The following is a 14583-nucleotide window of genomic DNA, read 5'->3' on the forward strand; positions in this document are numbered from 1 at the left end:
CCTTAGTCCTGGGGTCTATGAAGCTATCAGTTGCATGTAAAGTGAATGTTGCCAGCGGTAATTGACGCAAGTCCTAACACCCGCCACATACAAATCCACATACCTACTCTCCTCTCTAAAGTTCTTTTTTTAAAAAAATGGGAGCAGCCCAGATCAGGACAAAATCAGCAGCAGTATGAGGTATGTGGGAGGCAAAGGGATTGAGGAGGGATGGGGAGACCAACATATCATCACATGATTCTTTACTTGAATTCAAAATCTCATATTTACCCTCCAGTTGTATTACCTTTCATTATACAGCCACACATTCTTTTCAGTAACGAAGTTTGGGGGTAAGATTTAAAGTTTTGGGAAGGAGGATTTTGAAAAAGATTAAAACACTAGACTATTAGGAGATGCCTTAGTAATAATATTTAATTATTACTTACTGTGTGCCAAGCACTGTGTATGTAACTTTCTAAAATTTACCTCATTTCACTTCATTCCCATAATAATTGTGTGAAATTAGTATTATTATTTTCCAGAAAAGGAAGCTGAGGTTTAGCGTTTTGAGGAAACTTGCCTTAATATATGCAGCTAACAAGCAACACAGCCTCGACTCCAGGCCCCAGATTTGGACTGCAAGAGTATCAACTCCAAATTGCCTATTAGGGTTCAATGGGGAGTAAAATATTTTTTGCCTGTATGTTAACAAATCCATTTTGTAAAAGAGCTATTTAGTATGACTGTAACAGTAGGCATCCCTGTGGGCTAAAAGAGCTAATGAACATTTGAACGGTCAGCTATTTATTGCTAAATCATTACCAAAACTAAGTTAAAGTATTTTCAGATAAATAAACAATTTTAAGTTCCTTATCAAATCCAGTAAAGTAGGTGAACTGGGTATCCAACTGTTAACTTGCAAGGGAGGGAGAAGACAAAGAAGCACGATGTGATACAGATGATGCTTCCTTCACAGGCCCTGAGCTGGATTCCCACCTCTGGTGTGGGAACCTCAGGCTTGCCACCTGCGTTTCTGACCTCCTATTCATTACTATCTGCTTAATCCCTGCTACCAGCCCAGTAGGGAAGTCTCACTCTTAACTGCTCCTTTGTTGGCACTGACTTTGTGTTAAGCATCCAGGACCCTGTTAGGAGGATAATTGATCTCCCACCAGAAGAGAGCAAGAAAGCCTCTGTTTCTCATTACAGCACCTCAGCAGCAAATACCCTCTACTCTCTGACTGCTGGTTTAAGAGACATTTTTCCAAAAATAAATCAGAGAAATATATGAACACGGTTCACCAAATATCTGTTCAACAGGAAATCCTTGGTGCTTTGGAAAACAGCTGACTGGAAGAAATTTCCCATCAGGTGGGAAGGAAGAGGTGCTTCTGCAGAGACAGAGCAAACCTAACCAATGCACGGGGGCAGCTCATCAGAGCCAGAAGGCCCGAGGGAAAACAGCCCTGGCCAGCGTGCTGACCGCAAAACTTCATGAGCAGGATCCTTAAAGCACAACAATGTAACAAACCTGGGTAGCTGGAAATGGAAGGGAAAGCTAGTCACACCAATAGCCACGAGGAGCTGATGAGAGGGACCAGCAGAGGAGCTGGGACAAGGCAGGAGATAAGAAAATAAAAAGATCAAGTTTTAAAAAGCATCTCCTAGAATCTCTTTATTGGATCAATGCAGATTTATAACTGTTTTATATACCTTTTTGTATGAAGGAATAAAAGAATTATATATCTAATGTAACTGATGGTCACAGGGATGACTATGACAATGAAAACTGCTGAAACACAGTAACACCTGAAATGATGTCCTTGTGAACGCTTCATTTTTTGCCTTATGTTAAGGCACAAACAATAAACCAATACATATGAAACTATTTTCAACAAAAATGAGCAAACTTAAGAGGTTTATCCTAAGCTAACAAATCATTTTTTTTAATAAATAGAAAGACCCATTTCCCAAGAATGAAGGCCAAATGATTCATGTCCTCTTTTTTCTAGGTAATAAGATATTTCATGAATTTTTTCATCAAACAACAGCCCATCTACATTTTTATTCACCTCCATTGCTGCTACTTTGGTTTAGGAGTGCACAATGACATCTAGTACTAATAATCCTGTAATTCTGTAATTATTATTTTAATTCTTTGGAACCTACGAAGTACTTTTCTATGTATCAACTCCTGATCTTCTCAGTAACCTTATGAGGATATTATCCACAGTTTATGGTTAGGGGTGGTGAGTCTCATAGATGCTAAAGTAGTTACCTGGGTCTCCTGACTGCAAAACTTGGTTCCTTCACTATAATAATGTAACTTCTCCTTACTCTAGATATTTAATATTGCAATAGCTTACTAGCCTCCTAAAGTAATATCCTCTGCTACTCCAAACCATCCCATGAACTGATTTCCATCTAATCTTCCTTAAATATAGTTTTCCTCTTATTCTCCTGCTACAGACTATTATATACCCTCTATTCTAGGCCTCTTCACAGTTCCGTGGATACACTAAGCTTATTCCTCCATTGTCACTTTTATTCCTGTTCTTCACCCTGCCTAGAATGTCCTCCAACTAATCTAGCCTCAATCATTTAAAAGTCAGATTAAGACTAATCTTTTCTGCAATAGTTTCTTTAACTACTTAGTCATGTTTTCTTTTTCATATATCCCATATAGTCTAAACCATGATACTCAGTCTTTCATCATTCTTCTAAACTATTTACCAAATAGCTCTTGTACATGTTTTTCCATTTGTTTAATGCTTATTATATGCTTTACTCTGTCTCGAGTCCTTTGTAGAGATTACTACATTAATGTTTGTTTATAATATCTGCGGTAGGTATTGTAATTGATTCCCACTTTGCAGATGAAGAAACTGAGAACCTGAGTAGCTGGCCCAAAGACACACAGCTACGAAGTGATGCAGCTAGAAATGCAACCCAAACTGACTGGCTTCAGAGTCCTTTCTCATAAACACCAGGCTCCACTGCTATGCCCATAAGAGTCAACCTTAGAGAAAAAAGTGGTCACCTATGTAACATGTTTGAAGAAGAACACCTGCCTCAAGAAGAAGCTATAATTAGGGCTTTATCACCTTTGTTTAAGATTTGGTCTTTCATGAAATGCAAATCTCACCAAGGGGCTCCAAGGTTTTAAGGCATATATCACTTTGTATCTTGGTATAAAAGGTTTATGAGACCATTCCTCGAGAGCAGAGAGAACACAGAAAAGCATGGGGTTGGGGAGAGTCTCCCACCAAAGGCCAGATAGGAGAGACTTGAGGAGCCTTTAAGTCTTGCCCACTTACTGTCTTGGCCATGGCCTGGCCCTATTCCAGCTAGAGAACACACGTCTGGAGAATAAGAGCTAGGTCTTTTTCAGTCTTTGCAACTTCTGCCCACAGACATGTACAGAGAGCAGAGCACAGGTACACTGGCTACAGATGAGCAACTTAGAATGATGTCATTTCAGAGACAAGTTGTTTTAGTTTACTTGGTTTTTATCCTCACAACTCACCATTACTCCTTTTATTTCCCCCCAACTGAAGCAGACGTGGAAACTCAATGAATATAACTGATCAGAGCAGAGGCCCTTTGGTTGAATTAAAGAAGCCGTGCTGAAGTCTTACTTTACCTGCTGCTTCCACACTAGCTACAGCCCATACAGACCCTCTACAGGTTCCTAGGGCTTGGAGAGTACAGTTCAAACAGCCCTAATCCTCAAATGTGTACAACGTGAAATGAAAACCCAGAAAGGTCAAAACACTTGCCCGAGTTCCAACAGCAGAGCTGGGACGAAAATGCAGGTCTCCTGCCCCAACTTCACTGTTTTTCTCCCTGTGCTGTGTTGCCCTCCTCTAAAGCAATCACATCCATAGGGCTGGCATCTTCCTACCATGGCAACATTCTGTGATGCAGTAATCTAACTCTATCCTTAAATGATTTGACTTTGACCTTGATTCTCTGTAGTCAACATCTGTAATTTTCTGGAGCTAGAAAGTCTTTTGATACTAAAAGAGGTTTCTGTAAGAAAATCTTATGAGCAATTTTGACATGTATTGGAATTCTTACTTGGCACTTAAGCTGTATAAAGGAAGTCCACTTAGGAAAAACACCATCCTGGAGCAAAAGTTGCCACTGATTCTAATGTTTCCCATGTCTCTGTCCCACCAGGCTGGCTGGACACATTACCAGCCTAGCATCCTGTACCAAGGCAGGGCCTCAGATCCCTGTGAGAGCAAATTACACACCCCCATCTAAGCTTCCTAAGCACTTTTTGCTATCTTCATCACTCTGTCTTCAATATTTTTCAACGATTAATCCTTAAAAAAATCCTCACAAGGTAAAATATTACTCTCATTCTAAAAACAAGAAAACTGAGACTCAAAGACCCTAATGACTTACTTACTCAAGTGATGGGGCTAGAATATGAACAATATAGGTGTGGTTCCCAAACCATACACAGCACACTGTTCAAGCAGGTTGACGTCAGTTCTATCAGGGAGCACTTCTGCCCTTGGTGAATAGAAGGCGTATTCCATTTGGTGCCCAGCTGAGCTCCAACATACACTATTCATTATGTTAGGGGTGGGGCATGGGATGGAGGCTTAAGCCGGACCGCCTACGGTGAATCCTGGCTATGCTTCAAGCTAGCTGTACACAGTAAGCAAATTGTTTAACCTCTGTGTCCCTCGGCGGACTCATCTGACACATGAGAAAATAACAGTACCAACTCCCTCATGTTGCTGTAAAGATTAAGTAAGAGAGAATTAGAGGAGTGCCTAGAACCACAGAAGTACTCAGAAATGTTAGTTATTATTTGTTTCTACAAATAACAATAAGATCCCAATCTGAGCAGACCTTTCCTCTACCCCCATTTCCTTCCTGACTGTAGGACAGCAAAGAAAGGCCCATTGTAACAAGCCCCTCTCTTAGAGTTTTCATTTAGAGTGCAAACTGCCCAATGTTTTTTCAAGGTAGAGTAAGAATCATACTAATTCTGAAGGCCTGTGAGGAAGATAAAAATGTGTAGTGTTATATACAGTTAAAAGTTATTCCTTTTAAAATGTTACATGCTCCATAGGAGTGGATGAGAAACTTGCAACAATGATTTTATTGTATTTTATTGATTCTAAGCCATGCATATTTTCATATTTCAACGTTTCTGAAACTGGGATTGAGACCACAGATATTTCATATTCCTCACGTATAAACCAGGAATTATATTACCTATGTCCGAGGGGTGTTTGCAAGATGTGTAAGATTATGTGATAATGAGAGTGGACACATCTGTCGCATTTCTTGGTGAGGCAGTGTTTGGTTTCATTACTATCCACTTTCTTCTTTATCACTCCGTCCCTTACTTCAGCAAAATGTTATTTAAGCCAAAACTCATGAAGGCAGCCAGAGTGTCTTCAGTTCCTTACTTGGCAAGTTGGATTCTAGGTCCAGGTCAATACCACCTTGCAGAAGTCCTCTGATGGCCCAGGCAGGAGTTAATGTGTCCCTCTGTCTGTATCACGAGCCCACTTGGACACCACAGATACATTCTCTGAACCACACACACACCTGTACTACACTGCATTACATGTATTATAGCAATAGCATGAGGTAATATAATCTCTCATTTCTGCATCTGTCCTCCCTAATGGAATGTACCAGGGTGCCTGATATTTAATAGTCGTTTAATTAATTTTCAATGGGAAAAAAAAGTAATGAAGAAATGTACCAATATTTTATGAACTGTCACTGATCTGTTCAACCATAAACAGAACTCGACCTAAATGTTAGTAGGGTGTCAGGGGAGAGGATTTATCCTGTTCTTAATACAAATTTAATACCCTCTTGGATGAAGTAATTATCACACATTCTGAAAAAGTAAGGTTCAAATTTATAAGATATTATTGAATTTCTACAAGAGTTGCCTATACCATAAAATATTTCAGCCAAAAATATGCCTTATGCTAAAATTACACTGAATATATCTCTAACAAGAAATTATGATTATTGCTGGCAAACTGGTACACTGATCAGATGTCCACATGCCTAATTAATGAAATCTAAAGAGCTCTGCACCTTGGGTGTCTCAATAAAAATCTGTTCACAAAGTATTCTTCATAGATGATTAGGCGCTGCTAGCTTATTTTGCTCATTTTTATGGTTTTCGATCTGTCCAAAAAATTCACTGTAATAGCAAGAGCATATCCTTAAAAGCAATACAATGGGTTAGTAGTCAGTGACAATTTCAGACTGATTTCTAACTAACCAGCAGGCGCATGGAAATGTATTCTATAGCATTAATTATCAGGAAATGCAAATTAAAAACCAAACTGATATACCATTTCATACAGATGAAAATGGATAAAATTTTAAAAGCCGAGTTACATACCACATTCTGGAGAGTATGTAGAGCAACTAGAATTTTTATGCATTAAACAGGACGATGTTAAAGAATATAACCACTTTAAAAACTTTAGCAGTTTTCTTATAGAATTAAACCTACACTTACACTACGGCCCAGCAACTGCATTCCTATGTATTTACCCAAGAGAAATTAAGACATATTTTCTCAAACAAACGTATAAGAATTTCTATGCAGCCTTATTAATAATAGCCAAAAGGTGGGAAAATATCCATTAGGAGGAGAAAGGATACACAAATTACAGTATTTTAAAATAGTGGGACTTCCCTGGTCGTGCAGTGGTTAAGAATCTGTCTGCCAGTGCAGGGGCATGGCTTCGAGCCCTGGTCCGGGAAGATGCTACATGCCACGGAGCAACTAAGCCCATACGTCACAACTACTGAGCCTGCGCTCTAGAGCCCGCGAGCCACAACTATTGAAGCCCACATGCCTAGAGCCCATGCTCTGCAACAAGAGAAGCCACCGCAATAAGAAGCCCATGCACCGCAACCAAGAGGAGACCCCGCTCGCTGCAACTAGAGAAAGCCCACGCACAGCGATGAAGACCCAACATAGCCGATAAATAAGTAAATAAAAATTTTAAAAATACAATAAAATAGTGGAGCACTAATCGGCAATAAAATCAGAATGAAACACTATTACACGTGAATCTCAAAACGTGCTGAGCAAAGAAGCCAGACAGAAAAGAGTAAATACTCTCCAATTCCTTTTATATTAAGGTCAAAGCAAGACTAATCTATGACAACAGAAACTGAAAATTTGTTGCCTATGAAGGGTGGGGATTGACTTCAAAGAGACATGAGAAAACTTTTGGGGGTGATACAAATGCTCTCTATCTTAATTGGAAGAGTAGGTGTGTTCATTTTTTTAAATTCTCTACGTTATAAACTTGAAATCTATGTATTTTACTGTTTATAAATCTCATTCCAGTAAAAAATTATATAAATAAATTAAAATATAGCATGTACTTTGATAATGGAAGTAGCACTTGAGAATCAATTTCCTGGAAAGGTGGAAACCGGTTTAATAGAACTTGGTATGAAAATTAGGACTTTTCTGGTTGCCCCAATTAGACCATGCAGTACTGAAAAATCAGTTGGGCTGTGCACTCAAAGACATAAAAGTCTAAACAGAAAGACATCCTGTTTAGGGAATAAAAGGTCCTTTTGACATCCAGTCTCATCACAAAGGCCAGACTTCAATTCTCATACCTGCTTGGAAATCTAGCTGACACAGAAATGCCTCCGTGACTGAGAACAGATCTAAGTTATCCAGAGATTTAACGTCACCCAGTTGGAACAACTACGATAAGTATTCAGAGAGAGATTTATTTCAGCGCTGAATGTTCACTGAACATCCTATGATACAAGGATGTCTTCCTTCCAAAAGTCGTATCTCCTCCTGTGCTCTTGATTGAATCATCTCTCACCACCTCTAGAATCATGCTCCAGCAACTTCTCTTCCCTTGCTTGTATTTTTTTTTTTACATCTTTACTGGAGTATAACTGCTTTACAATGGTGTGTTAGTTTCCGCTTTATAACAAAGTGAATCCGTTATACATATACAAATGTTCCCATATCTCTTCCCTCTTGCGTCTCCCTCCCTCCCACCCTCCCTATCCCACCCCTCTAGGTGGTCACAAAGCACCGAGCTGATCTCCCTGTGCTATGCGGCTGCTTCCCACTAGCTATCTATTTTATGTTTGGTAGTGTATATATGTCCATGCCACTCTCTCACTTCGTCACAGCTTACCCTTCCCCCTCCCCATACCCTCAAGTCCATTCCCTTGCTTGTATCTTAAACCTCTTTCTCTCTACTGGGTCTATCCAACCCAAGCAATAAGCATGTTTATATTCTACCCTATTGTAAATAGAAAACAAAAGGCAGCCTTCGGCTTTCCTTCAATGTTGTTACCTCCTCAGGCTACTGTACCTTTCTTCTACCTCACAGGAGTCCTGCTGTTTACTCCCTCATGAGTCGGTCATCTTCAACCTCTTGCTGTCCAGTTCCGGCCCCAGAACTCTATTAAAATTTCTCTTTAACTGGGCATATTGGTACAAAACCTTAATCTTCCCTAACCTCTCTGCTGCATCTGAAACCAGTAACCATTCAGCCTTTCTTTCCACCTCCATGACAATACAGCCTCTCTCTGGATACAGTTATTTTGACCACAGTGGTTACATGATGGAAACTGGGCCAATTAGCTTTTCTATCTTGGGAACTGGGAGTTGGAACATGGAGATTTTGTCAGATCTTTTCAGGCATTTCAACAAGGAAGTGATATAACGTTGTGACCTGACCAATCAACCTTTGATCTTTGGAAAAACTGAGCAGTGAAAACATACTTTCAGAACGACAACAAAAAAAAGCATGCAGACAGGTCATCAAAAGCAGAAATAAGAGACCACAGGGCCACAGAAGGAGCAGATCCTGTGTTTCTGACTGCTCTTTAGGCCTGTGTCTGGGGCCATTATGAGTTTTGTCTAAGGGATTGTGAGACACTAGCATAAATAAGTGTGTGTTCTTCTTTACAAAGAGGCCCTAACAAGGTCCTTCGCTGGTCTCTCTTCCTCTTTTCAGACTTCTTTTATTCCCCTCTCTTCTAACTACCAAATTAGTATGTCTGCATCTAGCTTCTGTTCTCTGCATTAATTCCTGTTTGTTGGTTGATCAGTTTGGTCTGAATGACTATTAACATCTCAAATTCAATATTTAAATTCAATAGTCAACATATTCAAATTCGTCTTCATCCATAAACTACAAAGTTCTCTAAATTTCTTGTACAGTACTAATTAGCAAAACCAACATTCTCTTAGGTGTACAGACTAGAACTCCAGGTTCACCTTTGCTTCCTCTATTTATTTGCCCCAAACTTCTAACTGGTTCTAAATCTTCTGGTCCTAAATTTGACTATTTCTCTCATTATCCACACCTCCTTTCCATTCCAGGAGCTACTGCCTGAGTTCAGGCCCTCATCCATGTTCATTTGAGGTCTTTGCCTTTCTTTATAAAATAAAAATCCACAAAAAATTAAACATTTTTATGGAGGTACTAAAATTTGCCCTCACTGTACTCTAAAGAACACTGTACTCTAAAGAATATATTAAAGAAGGGTAAGCTGGGACAAAGTGAGAGAGCGGCATGGACTTATATATACTCCCAAATGTAAAATAGACAGCTAGTGGGGAAGCAGCCGCATAGCACAGGGAGATCAGCTCGGTGCTTTGTGACCACCTGGAGGGGTGGGATAGGGAGGGTGGGAGGGAGACGCAAGAGAGAGGAGATATGGGGATATATGTATATGTATAGCTGATTCACTTTGTTATACAGCAGAAACTAACACACCACTGTAAAGCAATTATACTCCAATAAAGGTGTTAAAAAAAGTATATATTAAAGAACATATATTCACTTAATCCTCACCACAGACTTTTACACTTAACTACTGATATGACTTCCTAGCTGTTCTTCTCACCTCGCTGACTGTACATAACTCTAGATGTGTCCTTATTCTGTAGTAAAAGTGAGAATTTTAAATTCTAATGAATGTCATACAGCCTGCCAACAGAGCAAAACTTAGATGCTTACATAATTAGCATCCTCCCTCCCTTCCCCTTTGAGAGTATTAGATTCAGTGCAATTCTCCTCATTCAATGGAACTTCATTCGATTCTAACTTTTGGGTGAAAGTCAATTACCTATGCTTCAGAGCATGTAAGCAAAATGGGTGTGGCGATTATAAATTAAAATTCGTGTTTCATTAAAAAGAGGGGCAATTTCATCCTTTTCCTCTATCACAGGGTATATTTGAAGTAAATCTATAAACAAATTATTTCAAACTGCCTAATAGCAAGACATCTTTTAACTTCTCCAGCAAAAATAGAGCACATTCTATATAATAAGCAATACATGCCCCCAATAAAGAATTCAACATAACAAGTTCACTTCTTTAAAAATTTCTTATATTTTTTATTATGGAATACTAAATTATACATGGAAATTCTCTTCAGTTTAAAACGAAAACATGATTAGCATTGGCCAGCTCTTACTTCAAAGAACATCTGGGAATAAGTAATCACCAGAGAAGCAGTTGTTAACTTGATCTATGACAAGTCTAGATGCTGGTATAATTGAGATAAGAAAATAGGAAGAAATTAAGAAGGCAATACAAAAATTTTTATATCTCAAATAACCACAGACGTACAATATATAATGTCTATCGAAATTCAAGTTTTCAAAAACCCCTGTTCACAAATGAAGGTAAGCCTTTCCTCCCTCCCATAAAATTACACTAAGATTCAGTCTCTGGTTGTACCTGTGTTTACCTGGCCCCTTGACTCAGCCCAGACCCTTTCCTTAGGACTTGATGACAGCTAGAAAGAAGAGACTCAGAGCAATGATGTAGGAAATTAGAGAGATGATCTCTGACAACAAGGAACCACAATCTGCTAATTTTTAATACATTTAAAAATATAATCTAAATATAAATTTTAAAAAATTAGTAGTGAGAAAGCCTTCTGAGTAAACTGCTGTGTCATAGAAAAAAGAAGAACACAGAAGGGGTTTCCCAGAGCACATACCCTTTCTGTATGTCCTTGATATTAAAATCAAAGTAATCTCGACTATAATATTTGCATTCCAACCTCCCATCCAAGTCTACCCTCAGGATTAAAGGAAAGGTATGGCAGAGCTGTGGTATGCCACACAAACACCCTCTCCAGGACAAAGTCACTCATTCGCCCAAATGCCAAAGGCACGTAGCTGAGTCACTCTCCGAGAATGGCAGAGGCCAAGGGGTTATTGCCCCTCCTCTGGGTCAGCCCACATGCAATGACTAATTGACATGGGCACCCAAATGCCTAGCCCTCTTGCTTTAACACAGAGGCCATCCTAGGATCAGAAGTTCCTGTAGGATTGGCTGAGGCCTCTGTTGCAAATGCATTGTGGCTCAGCTTCACCCAAAAGAAGCTCTGCACATATATCTCTGTTTCATAGTCTGTTTCCCAGGAAACCTGACTTTAAAAAGTTGGTATGGGTCTTCCCTGGTGGCGCAGTGGTTGAGAGTCCGCCTGCCGATGCAGGGGACACGGGTTCGTGCCCCGGTCCGGGAAGATCCCACATGCCGCGGAGCGGCTGGGCCCGTGAGCCACGGCCGCTGAGCCTGCGCGTCCGGAGCCTGTGCTCCGCAACGGGAGAGGCCACAACAGTGAGAGCCCCCCCACCCCAAAAAAGTTGGTATGAAGGGAGTATGGAGGAAGTAACTCTAAAATAAGATATTTTACCTGAATCCTCTCTGTTGGACTGGCAATGAGGGCCCAGTCACTGATGCCAGGTAGAAAACTGATAGCCAATGGTGTACCGTGCAGCAGGACAGTTGTTAAAATATTCACTAGTGGTAGACTAGGGTGTGATACCAGAGAAGGAGATGAACTTGTATGTACAACATCTTAAAGTATTTTAGAGGTTGAGGAGAGGAAGTGATCAGCACTGTGAAATAGAATAGTTGTGGCTGGGGCCTCTTAATGCAGTAGAGAAAGACATTGAAAGGCTTAGAGTGATAAGTCAACAATTTAAGGCTAAATGTAAAGACAGCAGACATCCATGTCACCAGATAAAGAAATTCTCACCTCCTGCAGCAGATGCAGAAAAAAGCTGAGCATCAGACCCAGGAATTAATCATAAGAGTGGCAGAGATCCAGAGAATGTTTAATTCTCAATTTAGGCAAGCTGGCTGTGCCAAGGTTGGGGCCTTAATTGGGAAAAAATGGGACTATGACTCATTTGCTGGGGACATCTGGGTTGATTCACTTGAAACTTTTTAATCCTCAGATTCCCCTGGATCCTCTGAGACTGCAAAAGTGGCCTCTTCCCCGTTAGTGGCTAGTGCTCCACCCTTGCTTAAAGACTTGCGAGAAAATCTGTGCACTCTCCATCAAGATCTACCAAAAATACTCCCATGGACCTCCAGACCGATAACTAGGGAAAAGTCATAACATAATCCAGCTGAATAAAACTGGACTCTGTTAAGGGAGCAAAAAGACAATATGTTGAAGAAATTGAAAGACCTCACCAACATATACGCACCAATAGGAACATACAGGAACTGACAGAGTACTTATGAACTGGATTCTGTGAGTACTAGATCCATGTGGAAGCATATAAAGTTAGATAGGGAAGAATTTACTGCTATTGAAGCAATCTTCTATGATATTGAATTTAACACCCGGCAAAGACCATGGGAAACAGTATTAACACAACTTTACGGTGATTCTTGGAGGCTTGGAAAATGTTATGGTCTATACCAAGTAGACATAGTATAGCACACAGTAGAAAAAGGGTTTGTAAGTCTCAAAGAAGTGGGTGTACTAGAGTAGATATACTATATAAAGCCAAGGAACTGACCAGCCAAAAAATTTTCCATGGGCAAACACATCATTTTTCAATGAGATAAGTAATGCAGTGGTGAGTTTCCCAATGGCATCATTGAGTATCTCAGTGATGACTATCTTCTATAGGCCAGAGATGTTACAGAACTAGGCTCAAATGACAGTAGCAATAATAGGATCCCCCAACAATTTAGGTGAGGTAGTAGCATTGAACTATCAAAAACAAAGTGGGTGAAACTATCATAACAAACCACAATTGTGGGGTGGCAGCCATGAGGCGACTCAGAGAGAACTATGGAGATGATTAAGAGAATGCAGTTCCTAGAGGCAAGATAGATGCACACCCCTCCACAGATACTGTTTAAATTACATAAGAAAAAAATTATGGATATGTGATTAGAGAATTGAGGACAGCTTCCCCAGTAAGAAGATAAATCTCTTGCCTAGTTTCTGGACCAGAGCCAATACTCAAATCCAGAACCCAGTGACTGAAGGAGAGGCCAGGTCTCCATGAGGTGTGGACCCCACTACTATGACAGATGAATATGGTAATGATTCCCATAGACCTCCAACAAAGGGCCTTACTTGTATAACCACACACTGGGGAAAAGAGAATATCCAGACACTTTGAGGACTGTGAGACACAGTCTGAGTTGGCATCGATGCTAAGCGAACTGAACCCTCTTTCAGAGTAGGAGCATATGAGAGCAGGTACTAAATGTACTTAGCTCAGCTACGAATCTCAGTGTGTCCACTGGATCCCTGGACTCACCCAGTGATAATTCCTTCAGTCTTAATGCATAAATGGAATGAACACATATGGTAGCTGGCAGAACCTCCGCATTGATTCCTGGGCCTGTGGGATTAGAGCTACCATAGTGGGGAAGGCGAGTAAATAAAAAACATTATCACATCTTGGGGAATGCAAAGTTTAGTATTACCCTTAAGGATTTAAGTGACGGCTGTCTCCATCCTATCCATATTAAACTCATCTCATTTAGTTCACTAGATTTGCCCCTACAAAACCCAGATAGATCCTAGTGGATGACAGTGAACTACCACAAGCTCAAAAAGTAATCATCCCAGTTGCAGCTGGTGTGCAGATGTGGTATCTTTACTAGAGTAGATTAACATAGCATCTGATACATGGTATACGGTCATTGAACCAGCAAATTTATTCTCTTCTATCCTGAAAAGGAAAATGGTTCAGATGCAGTTCAAATTCAGGTAGGGCAGTCAAGCACGTACAATCTTGTCCCTGGGCTGTGTTTTCCCATCATGAACCACCATGTGCCACCATTTTCTCACCATGAACCAGGACCTAGACCATCTGCGTATTCTGAACATTACATTGGTCCACTACATGGATGATATCCTGTTAATTGGATCTAGCGAGCAAAACATAACAAGAAGGCCTTGATAAAACACATGAGTTTTCAGAAGTAGTCTAGAGGATACCCTGCTATTCCTTCCAAAGGAAAAAATAAATCAACGCCTCTCACATCCGAAGTGTGGTAGTCTCTTCTGGTTCTGGAAGTAATATAATCCATACTTGAAAATACTACTCTGACTCATAAGCTATATGAAAGACTGACATAGTTCAGACCCTATGAAAAGAGACATCCATGGTGAAAAACTTACCTTGTGGAATTTATGATGAACCCCAACAGGATAATGTTGACCCCTGGATTCTGGAGAAAGGTCATGACCTCTGCAGAGGAGACTTATATACTATTTTTTAAAACTTCTCCATCTGCAGCCGGGTCCAAATATGTATGGAGCACT

The 14583-nt window shown here is 40.1% G+C and overlaps 1 protein-coding gene across 1 annotated transcript in view; it reads right to left on the reverse strand.

Moving 5' to 3' along the window:
* UNC13C (unc-13 homolog C) overlaps positions 1–12134 on the reverse strand; it is a 580525-nt gene extending 568391 nt beyond the window's left edge. Inside the window, exons 1-2 of the mRNA XM_024754347.1 lie at positions 12040–12134; positions 10462–10533 (exon numbers count right to left, since the gene is read on the reverse strand). The gene's annotated coding sequence lies outside the window, so the exon portion shown is untranslated. The remainder of the gene's footprint in view (positions 1–10461; positions 10534–12039) is intronic.
* Between the last annotated feature and the right edge of the window lie 2449 nt (positions 12135–14583).

Source organism: Neophocaena asiaeorientalis, unplaced genomic scaffold (genome assembly GCF_003031525.2).
Source record: "Neophocaena asiaeorientalis asiaeorientalis breed wild unplaced genomic scaffold, Neophocaena_asiaeorientalis_V1.1 scaffold391, whole genome shotgun sequence".
NCBI lineage: Eukaryota > Metazoa > Chordata > Mammalia > Artiodactyla > Phocoenidae > Neophocaena > Neophocaena asiaeorientalis.